The following is a 13,412-nucleotide window of genomic DNA, read 5'->3' on the forward strand; positions in this document are numbered from 1 at the left end:
CAGATAACCCAAAAAAAAATTTAAAGAAATAGGTCTCATCGGGGGTCTCATTAATCAGTTATAATTTATAAATTATTTTTTACAAGCCATCGTGAATAAATTAATATTGGTATTATAATATTTACTATAACGCTAAAAAAAATATACTAGGTTTAAAAAATATATGTAGCATGTAAAATATTCAATAAATATTTATTTGATTATTATAAAATAAGAAGCAATATAGAATGTAATATATTTCACTGAATGCTCAACAACAATTTATTTATACGATTTGGTATTAGAGAAATGTCAGTTATTATAAAAATTAAGTTTTAATTGTGAGAATCTTTTAAAAGTACCTATATTATATTTTTAAAAATGAATTGATTAATTGTATTAACAAAAACAATTACAAGTATTCTGCATAATATTATAAAGGTTTTAACGAATAATTAGATCAGTAATTCTTATAGTCTGTAACACTTTGTTTAAATAGTTTTATTTATATATTGACACATAAGAATGTTGCAATTTTTTATGAAATCTAAACATAAAATATAAATGTATAATGAACATTTTTAAATAATTAAAATAATTTTTTAACTTCTCTAATGACAAAAATATTTTTTACTAGGATTTTTTTTTTTTTTAATGGTATTTACCATTTTACATTTATTCAGGATATATTACAAGGTAATTACTATACATCGTATAATGTTTTAAATATAATTTGATAAATTAAAAAATATTATTTTCTAAGTAAAAATATACTAATAAATAAAAACTCAATAACTACTAAGGTTAGGTATAACAAGCCCTTATTTTTCTTTCGAATTAAAATAGTTCTTATTTTATTTCATATAAGTTATTTAACTGGCTTCGAATTATTTGTGTAACGCAAAGTTAAAGAAAAAAATTGCATTTTTAAACAATGATTTGATAAGATGTATTTCATTCTTTATAACAGAATATAGTTATTTGATTAATAATAGCTTATTCTTTTTATAGTTACAACCATCTAACGGTCAATTTTTTACTTCCGTGTCATGCGTACACAGTAAAACTACCTACGAACATTCGCGAATGCCGTTTCGTATAAACCATACATTAAATTATTCATACTATACTATAAATTATAAATATTAGATAATAGACTATGCATTTTCCCTCCCTCCTGATAAATCTACAATACACAAATAATTTACAATGTATAATGTTTACGTAAAAATCGAAAACAATAGTAATGTAGTTACTAATCATATGTTACTCATTTAGATACTTTAGTATTCAAACAAACAGTTAACAATGTGTATGTACTTTGATTTTTGGAAATTGAGAAGAAATGACCAAGGACGGCCATTGACCTCTATAAAAACCGGTAATAAATATACAAGATGTCTGGTTGTCATTTTCATACTCGTAACACGTACTTAACTGACCTTATTCATAAGTCAATTTCCTATGGTTAATATAATGAGAATATGCAAATCAATGCACATCGTGGAAATAAATTAATCGATGCAGGTTTTTAAATATGTAAATATGCTGGCATTTTCAATCAATATCAAACAGTTAAGCCCCAAAAATGAAATGTAAATGTAATCTTGGAAATTTTTTAAAGGTATTAAACAGCTGAATACAATTATGAAAACCTAAACGGTACTTCCAAACTTTGGGATCAATTTTTTAAGTAGAATAGAAGCGCAAGTTAGAGAGTTTTATAATAATTGAAATATACCACTGTAAATCACATAAAGGAAACAATTACAATTTACATGATGTTTTTATAATTAAAAAAAACTCTAAATATAGAATTATACAAGTATACAAGTAGATAGCACATAAATAGGTTAAATTAAGAAAAATTTGGTAATAATTCTAACTTATTTCGAAGTTACAATATATTTAACACAGTAGCGTCTGTTCGCTGACTTTGATATGAATAGTATAACTTAAATGAATTGTATGATATTTTAAAATGTTTGAAATAAATTACCAATTATTTTACTCAATTAGATAAATAATATAGATTCTATGTCCAATTAGTAAGACCAATAGCGTAGTCAATAGGGGGAGGGGGGGGCTAAGGGGACTATATCCCCCTCTTATGGATCGTATTTATGTGTATGTACTGAACTAGTATACTATTTGGTATTTAAATATTTTAAAATTTTGGTAACAACTAAATGTTGACAAATAACGGGTGTTGGTCATTGGTATATACAAAAGTGTATTACATATGTCGTGATTACTATTATATTTTTAGTGGTTATCGTGAACGTTGTGGCGACCCTCGTCTAACACTTAATTTCATCATCACTAGTTTTTATACCATGTTAAGTCGTGACTATAATACCGCAGCTGACCATCGTTAATTATTAATTCCGTTTTAACAAATATTATTAAAACTGTTTTAAAATGCTGGAAATACATTTTTAAATTTAGTGGTGAGAGGGGGTTATTGGTGAAATCTTAAAGCATTTCTCACCTAATCTGCCCCAAAAAAAAATTAATCCCTTCTATTTAAAAATCCTGGTTACGCCACTGAGTAAGACTCCAAAAATGTTTTTGATTAGCAATACTGTAACAAAAACTTAAAGCAATATATTTTATTAGTCATATATTAGACACAAGAAAATAAATACCTATATTGAAAGAAATTGAAGGACAATAATTTTAGATTTTCTCAAAATTTTTTGAGTATAGAAAAAACTGAAAAATTACGAAAATTGTAATTTTTTTTTCAGACACGACATTACTAGTTTTATTAAAAGATTTTAAATGTTAAAACAAGATTATTTCTATCAAATTCTATTATTTTAACTATACCCAACATATCTCGATTCTTAAACACTTTTAACAAAAATAAACACAAAAATAATTGTATGTGTGCATTATACGCTACACTAAATAGTTAATATTCCCCTAGTTAATCGAGCTTTGCTCAAAACCATTTTTCAAATACTACAGAATGTTATAGTAATAGACCAGGATAGATAGATCGAAGGATTGATAAAACCATGAAGAGCTCAATAAAAATAGTTTTAATTTGGATTTGGCATTTAAAACATAAATAATATATTATTAAATCAAATTATCAACGACCCCAAGTAGTAATTTAATTAAAAATTAATATAGTTTATTACACGAAAATTATAATCAGGGCTCAGAAGTTTTAACACTAAAAATGTTATTTTTTAGATCTTAAATATGCACTAAAAAATTCTACAATATGCGCTATAAATGACGTCACTAACTATTAATACATCAAATTGTCGATGAAAACAAAAAATAATACTTGATGAGGTCTATTTATTTCCAATAATTCAAATATTTTTAAAAATACAACGAAGTAAATGCAATTATTATCAACAAAATGTGATTATTTCCTGTATTATGTGAAAACATACCCAAAAATAGCACTATAAACCCTAAATCAGCAAAATAGCAATAAAACCCGTAAAAATGTAAAAAATAGCAAAATTAAATTTTGTGCATGATCTCCAAGTGCTGTGAAACATGCATATCTACATCTTACCTTGGATGTTCTAGAATAAACCAAGAAAAATATTCATTTGCTAGAACTTCCGACCCCTGATTATTATTATTACCATAAATATATGTACCTATTATAAAACCTGCAACATTCATTGAACATACATACACGTTTTTCTATTTACTATGGACTTGGGTTAAATTGTACAATTGAAATTTTGATATACATATATATATATATATATATATTTAATTAAATTGAAAATGATTTTATGTTGTATAATTGCGCGGTACTTTCACAAAGTCAATTTATCCCCTCTCAAGCGACGCGTTTACGCAGGTGTTCCTAGTACACGTCGAACCGGGACAGACACGGTGTTTATATAACGTATACGTTACGTACAGTGCATCTCGAGTAGAAACTGACGAGCGGTTGACTTTTCAGTGATTGCTATTATTATTCTATAAATCGGCAGAACTTTGGGTGATATTTTTCGCGTGGGCAGGATCAACAGGGAGATAGCAGAAGTAATAAAAATGAAACGATGGATTATTCATAGTTATCATTCATTCGGTACAAATACGGGCACGTGGGTGTGTGGCTACGTAAACGTCCTGCACACAACAATACACCGCGCGTGTCCGTTTGCCAACGGTCGTACCTACGTGTCACGAGGGAAGCGTCTCGAGAAAAAACTCCACGATCCGGTTTCGCAGGCCGTGGGTTGCCGAAAGCAAATAATCATAATAATAATAGTTCATTTTTAGGAGTACGGATCGTCGGGTAGGGGATTACCGGCGCTAAATACTGTTAAATAGTTATAACAAAAATGTCGGTCATGACCTTGAGCGGTCTCGGACGTCATAAACAACGCGACGGCGGGTGCAACCATAATATTATTATTATTACCCTTGTGCGACACGCTCGGGAAATATAGGGTCGGTAGATTTAACGAGGAAGGGCATTAACAACAAAAAATTAATTCGTAATTTCACTGTACTATAGATTACAAGACATTAAGCGTGTTCTGACGATGCGGTTTTAAGCAACCGGGTTGCCGTGTTTCGTAAACAATCTGTTTTGGCGGTGACCTTGTCGACTGGAATAGTTCGATAGCCAAGTGCAATTTCGGACAACCGTAACCATGTTCATTAACCATTTGAAAACATTTCGTAAACCGTTATCGGTTGATAATCCCGTTAACGATTGTTAATTTATAAGATTTCAAAGTTTTATTATCATTAATCGCGCATTACGACCGCAACGGGAAAAAACGTCGAACACTATAAAGACGTTTTGGCGAGGTAACAACCGAGTGGGGCCAACTTCAGCCAACAGTTCTAGCAACCGAGTCGCTGGGATTTCTAAACGGTTTCTACCGCCGAAACACGCCTCTTATTACCACTATCGTTGTTATTGTAATTATCATTGTAAGTGTACCGGCGGCGGGGTGGCCGTAATCAACGTCGTCTGTTGCGCGCGTAAACACCCAAGTGCTGCAGCTTGACGAGCTTGTACGCGCGCCCTCGCACACACAGGTGCGCCGCGTACGGACGTATCGTCGAAAAGCGAAAGACTTGGAACAGAATTTAAAACAAAAAAAAAAATAAATAAATAAAAATAAAACCAAGAACCGTTCTCGGACAAACGACGGCGACAGCGACGGCGGCGGCGGTGACGACGCGTCGCGAACTGCGAAACGCCCGCGCGCGTGACGTACGCGATGTGGAAAACGCGCTGCGACGACGACGACGACGACGACGACGACGACGACACACGCACACTGGCGCGACAACCGCATGAGACGGCGTTATCGTGCGTGCGCTCGTGTCCGTCGCGTCGTGGGACGCAAGGCTGTCGTTCGACGCGTCGAACGGGTGGGAAAACCGTGGCGACCGCCGCGGCGGTTCGTGCGCTCGACATCCACCGCCGCGATCGGCAACCGGTCCCCACCCCGGCCACCGCCGTTCCGTGATTTAGCACGCAACGCGTAATGTTCCGCGACAAGTGTTTTTTTTTTTTTTTTTTCCAAGTACGTAAATCGCACGCGTATAAGTTAATCAAATATCAACAAACGTCGCTGCGCGCAACAACTATCGTTTCGATACGTAAAACAACAGTTTTATTATTTATACATTTTATTTTCTCGTTCAACAGATATTCAACAATAATCGAATAAATGCGTAGAACCAATACATTTTTTTTTTCTATTTTTCTGTGACTCGTTATCATTTTCCACACGATCGGAGCACGGACTAGTACCATAGATTAAATATATAGTATATTTGATTTATGCTAGCACGGACTGCACAGATCACTGACCACGATTACAGATTAATACATTTATCGCTGTTCTCGTTTCATAATCGGCCGGGTTCGTGTGTTGATATAAATAACAAATTAGTCTCGTGGTATCGCCAAACAACGAATCAACCGTTTTTTGAGTGAATAATTCATTAAGTGATAGTTTAACGTTAATGAGTTAATGTTACTTCGACAGTTGACATTTTACCGATACGCAGTATGTGAAAACGAAATTAAATGATTTAATAATAAATACTCATGTTCCCCCACACCCCATTAAAAATTATGATAACGAACACTGTGCATACGTCGACAACGTATAGCGATGCGATTTGAGGGATCGGCACTTTCTTCCGGATATCACGTTTCGCCGTCCACCAACCTTCCTCCACGACCTCATATCTGAGAATTTCAAATCGTTTTCGGAATTCGTCCGTGTGCGGACGGGCACGCCGACCGCGATACTCGTACGAATCGTCGTCGTAGTTGTTGTTTGTGCATACGGTTATCGTTTCGAATGCGAACATTGCTCTGCATCAAGGGCGTACCCAAGGGGGAGTTTTCGGATCTGGTTCCCCCCATTGAAATTTCTTTATACTCAACGATTTAACAGTAAATAGTATAATAATAATAAATAGTGTATTTTAATTTCTCATTATCAGATAAAATAAAAATTTTGTGTAAAATATATAAAAAATTCCTGGGTACGCTCTTGCTCTGCATTATTCGTGTCTACAACGTCTCGGTTTTTTTTCGCGCGAGCCAATCAGACATGTAAAAAGTGTGCGATATACTTTGAGGATATTATTGTAAAACATACGTAGGTGTATACAAATCATTTTCAAACTGGTTTCGTTCCCTTGGATATTACATTATGTTTATATACACTTTACCGTACAATGTGTGTGTGTGTGTGTGTGTGTGAGAGAGTGAAAATGTATCTACGATGATTTAGAAAGGTTATACGATCTACGTAACACTGTAACCTAATATCGCTGAAATAACGTAAATTTCGTAAGTATAAAATAAAATTGCGTTTGTAAAATCATAACAATACTTTGTTTCTATGAACCCGGTTCATTCTATGTGCACAGTTTTATCAAAGCTTACGAAGCTTCGTGTTTACATCATATTATAATTTACATTCTTAAGACTAAATCCAACGAAAAATATTATTCTAACTAAAGTAAACATCTTTACAATACGTGTACAATTATTGTTCAGAGCAGTTAGTTTACGTTAGAGGTCGTGAATGTTTATTATTGTTCAATAACTTCATTTATTTATTTTTTTATTTTATTATTTTGTTACGAGCATTTGGAATTTAATTGAATTTTGTATCATCTACTAATTTTTTCATGAGTGTATAATTTTTGAGAATTTTTCTTCGGTAAAATATTGTCGTCAATAATTAATACAATTTTTAAATTACTGTTAACACATATACAGAATATAGAATACAAACTAAATTTATTATTTTTTTATCTCTCAATCTCAAAGAAATAATTAATATAACACAAGCTGTAGTTCAGTGGGTCCCAAACTCTGAGACATGCCTCCCTAAGGAGCACTCCTAGGGTAGGCCCAAGGCAAATATTTATATTGTATATTACATTATAATTTATTTATTTTTAGATCGACATTAATTTGCTTTTATTAAAATATTAAGTATAGTTTGCACCAGTGACGTCCCTAGACCATTTTAAAAATAAAGGCCAACTTCATACATGTATATGTATTCATTTATGTATTTTCCTAGTGTGATATCAATAATGAATAAAAAAAACTAAAAAAAAAGCCTTGGAAAAAATTAGCATAGTATTGAATATACAGCAGAAATACTCAATTTCCGTTTGCTTAGAGTTACTTATCAACCTTAAAACCTTAAAACCTTTGTCTTAGACTATGTAGTTAAGAGAATTAGCGAAAGTGTATTTTGAAAATACGTGTGTCTGTGTGTGTGTGTGTGTGTGTGTGCGCCTCAAACTAGAGTTTATTAATATTATTATTTATTGATACAACAATTTGGTTGAAAATACAAAAATGTTTTGGTATTTTAATATAGAACGGTCTTAATAAAGCTATAGCTTCAATAGCTGTTTGAACAATATTTCAAGCCAACGTTATACTGACACCAACTGTATGTGTCCAACTGTAAGTAAAATAGTCTCTAATACATAAAACCAAAGTGTTAATAACAATTTCGCTATAGATATAATGGCATAGTTTCTGAAAAAAAAAAATTAATAAATACTATAAGTATATAGTTTAGTACATTATAGCCTGTAAGCTTCAATTACCTGTTAGTTTTTGTCTACAAATCCAATTCAATTTTAGGTTTAAGTTGTGAGACTTTTTTTCTCAATCTAAATCACATAAGAAATTCTTCATAATCCCACATTTCTAAATAATCCATTTGATTTTGAAATACACGTTTTTCGTGTTTTTGGCATACCTTCAATATTAAATTCATCTTTATCCGATATAAAGTCGAAATTACAAAACATTTTTGCTTTAAAATTAAATTTAAAATAGATTTGTAGTAAAACTTAATATGATTCGTAAAATAACTTCACATCTGATAATAATCTGATAAAATATTGATTATCCTCTTAACAAAATTCAGTAGTAAAACAACTTGACAAGTTACCAATCACTTTACCAACAACTTTAGGGATATCTAGATATTGTAGAATGGTATTTGTTTAGATATCCAATGGACTTTAAACTTATTAACCTTAAATTATCAATAAATGGTAAAACCAGTCCTAACCAGTCCTTAATCAACTAATTTAATTGTTATACAACCTGTGTATAGCATAAATCTATTAGTTTATAGGTCTATGGTATATATATTGTAAATATTCAATAAATGCTTTTTTAATAAAAAGAAAATAATAAAACATTTTTTTTTCCATTACCTACATTATTTTCTTACATTTTATTATTTTTTAGGAACATTCATATTATTTGTGTCAAAAAAGTACTAAAATACCGTCATAGATTTGAATTATACTAATACCAGTATATTTCTAATATGTTTTACAAAAAAAATGTGTTTTTCGTAGGTATAGCAAATTATCATTGTCTACCCAATGTCAAAAGTCCATAGTATCGATATTAAGTCTTTTATATTTTATCATTTTTCTGACACCTGAAAACTTTTTGTATTTCTATTGTATTTTATTTAAATTATATGTTACAAAAATCAACAAAATATAATAATAATACACATTTTTAATAAAAAAATTATAAACATAATATGTTTGAAAAAAATTAAAGTAACCTAATTTATTTTAATTCAACATTAATAAAAAATTTCAACATATTATGTTTTGAGAGAAACATGGTATTGTAGGTGTATAAAACTCAATAGAAGTATAAATATATTTAACTGCTATTTTTATATATTTTATGAATAGTTCATCACGAACATTTGAATGCATATGCTATTTTTATATGTTGGTAGTCTTAAATACTATGTAAGTATAGTTTTTACTTTGAATATAGTTTTTATTAGAAGCTCGTTATTTAATGTATTATGAATAGCAGACTTATAAATATTATGATTTTATAATGAAATACAAACATAAATGTACATCTTAATTCAGTGCCTATTAATATAAATAATGTATATATATATAAAATAAATAAGCTTAAAATAATATATATTTTTTTTTAATTCTGAGCTGCCCTTATTTTTCATAAAAATTCATACTACACATTTTTGAAAGCCTGATGATATGATACAGATTCTTTCTCTATCCCATTTCCATATGATTTTAATTTTTAATAGTAGTTCTTTTTTATTATTCAAATTGCATATTATAATTAGGTCACTACCAATCTGTTATTATAGTTAAACTGAAAATATATTTATGCCTGGTAAAAATCTAAAAACTATTAACAAATTGTTTACTTTAATGTGGAATATGTAATTTGAAATTTAATAGATATATTTAAGTACTATCAGCTGTTTTGTTTGAACTAGCTTGCTGAAAAACACCTTTATAGTAGTTTTATTTATTAGTATTTAGTAGGTACACACTTATTGAATCCATAGTACACACTTCCAATTTTGGACTACACACTTTGTGTTAGGGTTCACTAAAAAATAGATGCTGACTCTAAGACTTTTACTTTTGTGTAAGCATAACACTTCTCCATTTTTTTGCTAAATCGGCTCGTATGTCGAATATATTATTGTACGATGGAAGAAGATACAGCTCATGACGTCATCAGTCAATTATAATGCGTAGAACAGCAGTTGACAAATTACCATCTCTAATAATTTAAAATTCGAATAACATTAGGTACATCGTGTACAGTGGTGTAGCTATTATAAAGCAAAACGGGACAGTGCCTCGGGGCCTTTGTGCAATTCTGAAATTACTTAATAAAACAATATATATATAAATTATTATAGATAAATCAATTTGATTAGATATATATTAATAATTTAAAATGAATAAAGTAATTTCAATTAAATGATTAACTATAATAATGCAATCTTATAATTATAGTTTTGATAGCAATTAAATGGACTTTCTTTTCACTTTGTATATTTATTGATTATTTATTTATTTTTTATTTATATACTTACTCATAATAAATATTCATATTTGACAGAACAATATTACTTGTACATTTTGAATTTTCATATACAGATAATATTATTCAAGGGACCTAGTTTATTTACTATTCCAGGGCCCTATCCTAACCAGCTACGCCACTGGTCATGTGTATCATATCTGCCTGTTACTCGGACCACCATTGTTCAACGCTGTGGTCCAATAATCAAGTGAATACATTTAATTTACAATATTTTAAATTTAAGTAATAAACATTATTGTGTTAATAAGTTGTTAACTATATATTTTACGAGATTGACGAGCCCTTGGAGTCCCGCAATAGGAAATATTAATCAAGGAACTTTAGAGTATCTAGTACAGAGATAGTCTAACTAGATAGGCTTATGTATATCGTAGTGATTCCGTTAGATAACTATATCGGCAGGCATTCGCTATTCTTAATGAATACCGAATAGTCACGTCACACTATCAAAGGATTCACTGTTGTGTAGTATGATAGAATGATAAAATATATACAACGATAAATTATTGAAATTTATTAGATAATACTGTGAGTATCGACATGTCGATATTGATTTATTGTATTATATTCAAAATCATAAGAAATAAATTAAGTAATAAAATGTTAAAGTGCAATGGGCATTTACAATGATGAAAAGCAAAAATAGATGATTTTTTACAAAATTTAAATTTTAAGTTAAACCTACACACACGTGAAAAATATATGACTATTAATACTTATAATTTATACTTTATTTGTTATTAATATTATTATGATGTAACTGTATTGCTAATATAATTAATTTTAGTCATAGACGCGCAAGCATTTATGGAATAAATATTCGATATCTAGATATTATTGTGCTTTACTTACACGTTTATAACGGTTTTGTTGTTGATTGGCGTGAAAAAATTATAAATTTAATACCTTTTTCATTTTGCCCAGAAGCAAATAAATATCGCATGTAAATTTAAATGATTGTTTATACAAATACAAACCTCATATTAAATAACAAAAAAGTTTTGTTTACAAATTATTTGTTTATGCAAGAATATTTTTTTTAACCATCGATAATTTTGCGTAAACACTATTAGTATTGTTTAAAAATAATCATGTTACCCTGCTAATTTATCATTAAATCTATCAATTTAATTTAAATAATTCGTTTAGATAATATTTTTGTGTACATATTTATATTATATCTTAAACCTCTGATCATAGAAAATATGAAAATTAGAAAATTATTTAAAATAGCCAAATTAAAATGTTTTATTGTTTTTTTTTTTTTTTTACAGCATACTCTGGTAGTCTATACATCCTATGCGTACGCCTTACTTTAATCGAATTGTAAGTAAGACATCTATCGTATTATATAATAAATATACGAATATTTTCAGAAAAATAGTCTTTTATTTATATTGACAATATTTTAATATTAAATGCAAACATTTACTTGATCTTATCTCAATTTTAAATAGTCTATGATTTATTTAAAAACCCAAATTAAGTATATACTTATATATAAAAAGAAAAATTTAAATTTATAATTAATAAATTTAATCGTTCAATTTTGGTATATTTTCAAACCGCTTATATTAATATGAAAAAAATAATTTTCGATCCAATAATCAAGGCACATAGTTTATAACTAAAAGCAATAAGTCAAAAATTACCAAATTTTAACTAGTTGGGTTATTGAGTTAAGTGTGTCGTAAATGTGTATATAACGCTTATATCGTGTTAAGTGTTTACTTTAGATTTCAATATGAAAACCGTTGTAGATTATAGTTTTTTGGTCTATTAATAAATATAAATAACAGTAACTAATGATGTATAGGTTTGTATACTTTATAAATATAAACATGAATATTATGATTATTACAGTACCTATTTCAATACTTTACAATTTATTCGTATGGAATGTTTTTAATATTTTATATATTAAGAATGTAAATTATGTATATGATCCTTCTTAAATATAAAAGGGTGGAGTAAGTATTCATGTCTTTCCATAGAATTTCGATATTTCATTTATAAAATATTATAAATCTAATCAATCATTGTTGCAGTGCTTAAATTGAACAATAACATCGTATGCGACTAAAATTTACATTGCATAAACCGCAAACATAGAATATTTTGTATAAGAAATAAGAAGAATTGAGTGCTTATCGTAAATGAGTTTAATCTTATAATACTATGAATGCTACAGGAAGTAAATGAGTTTAATCTTATAATACTATGAATGCTACAGGAAATACATACGTACACACACAGACATATATATTTTATCTGGTTTGAAGGCTCTTCACTATTGGCGCGTTGGTATGAACTCGCTTTAAACCCGTTCGGCAGGTATACATATTGGCAGGGCTGTTCCGAAGGGGGGTCTTGGGGGTGTCTCTCTCCCCCCCCCCCACACAAACACAACGAAAACACCAGTCGGCAGTCGGACTTGTTTCATTATAGCCTAGAAAGACCTAATTTTACTTACGGAAAAAAAATATTATATATTTCATAATACAGTGTATACACGAATAAAATGTATGTAACTACTTACTGTACAATATAAAATATTATTATATATGTATATATAATTAAATAGTCAATTTTAAGAACGTGCACATATATATATATATATGTTAAAAAGTAAAAATATGACTACATATAGTTAATTATACTACATACATTGAGTAAAAAAATAGTAGTCGGCATTTTTCATAATAATCAACCCCCCTTGATTTTCATCATTGGGACGGCACTGCATATTGGTATTGTTTAATAAAACGTTTCGCGGGTTTCTGGCAACATAAACCTTAAACCAGTAAAGTCTTATATATGTGTGTATTATATACATATAATAAATACTTGGATATTGGTTATAGCGAAGTTCAAGGGATGAACTTCTGGATATTTCCCGCAACCTTAAATGATGATAATTAGGAACTGGATATTGATGATCTAAAAAACACACAAAAATGCCCTAAAGCTAAAAATCAACTTATAAAATTACCAATAAATTCTAATTATGTAAATG

The 13,412-nt window shown here is 29.3% G+C and overlaps 1 protein-coding gene across 1 annotated transcript in view; it reads right to left on the minus strand.

Moving 5' to 3' along the window:
* LOC112681712 (AF4/FMR2 family member 4-like) overlaps positions 1–5,240 on the minus strand; it is a 155,179-nt gene extending 149,939 nt beyond the window's left edge. Inside the window, exon 1 of the mRNA XM_025552000.1 lies at positions 4,919–5,240. The gene's annotated coding sequence lies outside the window, so the exon portion shown is untranslated. The remainder of the gene's footprint in view (positions 1–4,918) is intronic.
* Positions 5,241–13,412: the final 8,172 nt, after the last annotated feature.

The sequence above is a fragment of the Sipha flava genome, unplaced genomic scaffold, assembly GCF_003268045.1.
Source record: "Sipha flava isolate LNK unplaced genomic scaffold, YSA_version1 195_pilon_pilon, whole genome shotgun sequence".
Classification (NCBI taxonomy): Eukaryota; Metazoa; Arthropoda; class Insecta; order Hemiptera; family Aphididae; genus Sipha; species Sipha flava.